Source organism: Rutidosis leptorrhynchoides, chromosome 2, assembly GCF_046630445.1.
Source record: "Rutidosis leptorrhynchoides isolate AG116_Rl617_1_P2 chromosome 2, CSIRO_AGI_Rlap_v1, whole genome shotgun sequence".
Classification (NCBI taxonomy): domain Eukaryota; kingdom Viridiplantae; phylum Streptophyta; class Magnoliopsida; order Asterales; family Asteraceae; genus Rutidosis; species Rutidosis leptorrhynchoides.
Window position 1 is genome coordinate 272898531 of NC_092334.1, and position 5171 is coordinate 272903701.

Below are 5171 nucleotides of genomic sequence, written 5' to 3' on the forward strand. Positions count from 1 at the left end.
GCTTCAAATTATTGAATTCCGATGCAATATTTCAAGTAATGCCTTGTGCATGACATTTTCGAGCATCACCATCAGATAAACTCTCAAAGAATTTAATAAGTGAAGGTGACAACATCGGTTCAAGATACTTCATAAAATCCTCATAATTACCAGGAGGGCCAGCTAAGAGGGTTGTTAATCCAGTAGTATCTAAGTTGGATTAAAATAACAGTTGTTATTCAAGAAGTTTTTCCAATCCAGAAAAGAAGATTCACAATTCAATATTGCATATTTATCAGGATCAATGTTAACACCTAATTCCTTATGAGGTAAGGCTTAGTGTGTCAACAAGATACTAGAAGTAATCTAGCTTTAGGAGGGCGGAGTGTTGCCGATTGATTTTTACACTTGGGAAATAATCCCTGCAGACCCGGTTCACAAGTGTAGAAACTTGTGGGGTGGCTTAATCAATCTGTCGTCCGTAGAGTGTATAAGTGTTAGCCGGATGACTTCTAGTGATAGAAAATAGAGAGAGAAAGAGAGAAGTGAAATCTCAGCTCTCAAAGTTATCAGAATATCTGAACTGTGTAAAATGACGACCCAAGGGGTCTATTTATAGTGTCAGATCCACCAGATTGTTTGGGGACACGTGTCAGATGATGATACGTTCTGTTATTCGTGATCCAAAATTTATGCTGAAAGTGCCGTTCTCCGGCGAGGGCTTACACGCTAGGCAGCCTTCAGGGCTTACGCATGGTGGAGCAGCCTGTACAACGGAGAACGCTGGATGGTTAACTCCACAAAACTGTTGTTTCCAGTTTTCCTGATGCTACTTTTATGCAACCATTATGCCTTTTATGCGTGTATTCGATAGGATACACCATTAAGTCCCCCCAGTTTAATGACTTAAGCATTTGAAAATTGATTAAGTTGTTAAACTTGGAAACAAGATACTAGAAGTAATCTAGCTTTAGGAGGGCGGAGTGTTGCCGATTGATTTTTACCCTTGGGAAATAATCCCCGCAGACCCGGTTCACAAGTGTAGAAACTTGTGGGGTGGCTTAATCAATCTATCATCCGTAGAGCATAGACGTGCTAGCCGGATGACTTCTAGTGAGAGAAAATAGAGAGAGAAAGAGAGAAGTGAAGTCTCAGCTCTCAAAGTTATCAGAATATCTGAACTGTGTAAAATGACGACCCAAGGGGTCTATTTATAGTGTCAGATCCACCAGATTGTTTGGGGACACGTGTCAGATGATGATACGTTCTGTTATTCGTGATCCGAAATTTATGCTGAAAGTGCCGTTCTCCGGCGAGGGCTTACACGCTAGGCGGCCTTCAGGGCTTACGCATGGCGGAGCAGCCTGTACAACGGAGAACGCTGGACGGTTAACTCCACAAAACTGTTGTTTCCAGCCTTCCTGGTTCTACTTTTATGCAACCATTTTACCTTTTATGCGTGTATTCGATAGAATACACCATTAAACAACATTATAATAGCCACCATTGCTAGGCATATGGAAAAAGCAATAAAGGTTTTCTTCTGCTATTGATTCAAAAGAGAGGTTACCAGCAGCACGGCGTTTCCTCGAATTTTCTCGATTTAAAGGAGCATCATCCTCATCTTCAAGCTCATTTTCACATAAACTATTTTCGAGTGTCTGATCAACTAATTTTTTAGATCTAAATTGCAGATCATTAAATCTGGTGTAACGCAGAGCGGCAAGCGGAGTAATCACTAAAAAACATAAGAATAACAGTAATTATTATTTATTATACAGATAATAAAAATAGATAACCAAATCCTAATCAAATTATACCTTTATTTTTCACCATAACAATGGCACAACCGCGTGTTTCTGCATCCCATTCAGCATTAAGGGAGCATAGAGAGAGCATATGTTCTGGATAATGACGGTTTGGAATCTTCTCTTTTTTAATCACATTTAATACTTTTCGTTCTTCAGATGTTAACCTTGGATGAATAACTTTGGGAGGATCAAGCGACGTACGCCAATAGCTAGCTTGCAGGCACTCATTAGGGATAACTTCGCTATTAATAAAGAAGAATGTACTCTGCCAATTCTCATTTGTCTCACCAGAATTAAGCAAAAACCCATCCAGAGTAAGACAAAACCATCCTTTATCATAACGTTTTATGGTTGCAAGATTAGAAAAAAGACGAACAGAAGGGGTAATATCTCGAGCCATACAATACATCTCGAACAACATGATCTTACGAATCGACATAGGCTCAAATTGTCCAACGCTAACACCATAAAAACAGCAAACGTCTAGGTAAAATTTTGTAAAAGGAATACGAAGGTGAGAAAAGTATAAAGCACGACCGTAAATATCAACCTTTCCAAGAGGAGGGTGACGGGCACGATCATGTGGGCCTGGAACAACAGCATCGGCACCAAAAAATTTGGGAAAAGCAACTCTGACACGATCGAGGTAGATTGAAGAAATTCTGCTTGGAACATCTTCAACATTAAAAATAGCCATTGATTGGGAAGTTAAAAAGGGAATTTTAAGACAGAAGTTTAAGGTAGATGAAGGAAATAAATTTAGATTGAAGTAAATATGAAACAGTAAAAAATTGGGTTTTAAATAGCAAACAGAAGATGAACAGTTGAAGGTTAATCGCATGGTTGATGTGCTCCCACGTGTCAGACGTACAAAAATGCGGGAGAAGTAAATTTAATTGAAAATGAAATTCAAATTTCAAAAAGGTACTTTCTGCAGCTCATGATCAAAAAAGTAACTGACATAGCAGAAAAAAGTTCGGCTACAGCAGATTCTTGTTCCCGAAGAAAAGGCATTACTTATTTTTTTTAGTTTAACGACTTTATTTTTTACAAAAATAAAGACATTAAACTGGGGGGACTTAATGGTGTATCCTAGGAGATACACGCATAAAAACAGCATTTTTATACAGAAAACTCGATCAAAGAGCACAAGAGATAGCTAAATTTGTTGATCTTCATAATTTACCGCCCAGCGTCCAGCAGGCCGCCCAGCATCAAGCGTAAGCCCTACAGGCAGCCTCTACGCATAAGCCCTTTAACTCAGCGTGTGAACGACACACAGCCACGTCAGCGTACACCACCGACATTCCAGATACTTCACGTAACAGAACCATTCAGTGATTGACACGTGTATCCCGTGAATTTCGGACATTCTACGCCTATAAATAGACCCCCTGGGTCACCACATTTCAGAGGATTATGATCTGAACTTCAGTCAAAGAGAAGTACACTTTCTCTCTCACACAGTTCTTTCTCACTCTAAAACAATATTAGCCGCTTAGCAGCAGTGCGCTAGACAGATCATTACAGATTGATCCACGAATTGATTGAGGCCACCCCACAGATCTTACATCTGTGTTCCGGGTCTGCAGAGATTATTTCTCAAGGGCAAACAACAATCAACAGTATACGCCACACGCTGAGCAGCTAATTTTATGTACTAGTACATTACAGCCGCTATACGGAAAATCGTATTAACAGGGTCAAGGTCTCTGACCATCGGGAGTAGGTCTAGCTTTCCCACTCCCTTTGATTTACATATACAAAAGACTTCCTCTTTCCTACCTTCGGGAGTAGGTCCAGACCTTCGGGATTAGGTCCTGACCTTCGGGAGTAGGTCCTGGCCTTCAGGAGTAGGTCTCTGACCTTCGGGAGTAGGTCTCGGACCATTGGCCAAGGGTGTTCTTCAATAGCAACAGCTGCAAAAGTGACGGGGTTTGCCCAAAAATCAACAAATCTCGTTCATGGACTCGAATTTGACCTTAAAACTAACTACATCTTGTTTATAGAACATTTTAGGACATAAACCCACAAGATTTTTACACAAACAACATAATTTTGTACCAATTTGACATCAAAATCAGTTTTTGACAAAACCTAACTTTAAAACCCAATTTGACACAAATTTGAATATGAAAACCCACAAATCTTACCTTTTAGATTCACAATGACACAAGGAACACATTTTTAAGTTTATTCAAACACTAAAACGAGATTGGATGATTTAGGGTTTTCAAGTAGGTGAAATGTTAGGTACGGGTGAGTTTAGGTGAATTTTCTGGAAAGTGTAGAAATGGAGTTGAATACACACATTTATTTAGCTCCAAATACATACCCCATTAGAAACGGGTAATTACCAATTATCTGATATCTTTCGTATATCAATAGACAACCCTAACGGAGTCCAAATTAAATAAACAAACTTGTTCTAGAACTCGTGTCACAAACTGGTCATAACCAATTAATAAAATAACAAGAAACATTAAATTAAAATAAAAGCATATATAACCGCACATATATGTTTAAGGGCAAAAAGGTCATCTTACATCTAGCCCAAGTTTCTGTCTATTACAAATCTACCCCCTTAAAGAGATTTCATCCTCGAAATCTGGTCTTGGTAAAATAAACGAGGGTAGCGGTTTCTCATCAATTCTTCTGTCTCCTATGTAAGATTCGACCCCAAACTATGCTTCCACTCGATCAACACCATCAGAATCTGTTCTTTCTCAGGTTACTTATCTTAAGATCAACTATACGAATCGGCTCTTCCACCAAATTCTTACTCAAATCGACCTTTAAATCTTTCAACGGCAAAAGTTGCGTCTCATCCTCTACCTTACATTTACGTAGATAACACACATTAAATGTATTATGAATACCGGCTAATTCTGGTGGAAGATCCAAAACCATTGTTTGATCATTCAAAATCTCACTGATCGAAAATGGCCCAATAAACCTTAGCGCAAGCTTACCCCGTTTACCAATTCTGATAACCCCTTTCCATGGTGAAACTTTCAAATACACACTATCACCTACACTAAAGTTTACCGGACGTCTATGCGGATCATCATACATTTTCTTCCTGTCTCTAACGGCTTTCAACTTTTCTCAAGCAACGGCATCTTTTTCGGCAGTCATTTGAACTATTTCAGCGCCTGCAAATTGTTTCTCCCTGGCTTCTAACCTGTTGGGATTTAACAAGTCTTAAAACACTTAAACCATTTTAAGAAACAATTAAAGCGGAAGCATAAAAACCGATTTAAACTTGTTATACTTTAACCATTTTAAAGTTAAATCCCAAGAAAGGATCAAGCTATGAAATATACTTACAAACTAAAAGTGGGTTTAGAGATTTTACCTCCTCAAGCTAGTTGAGGGTTA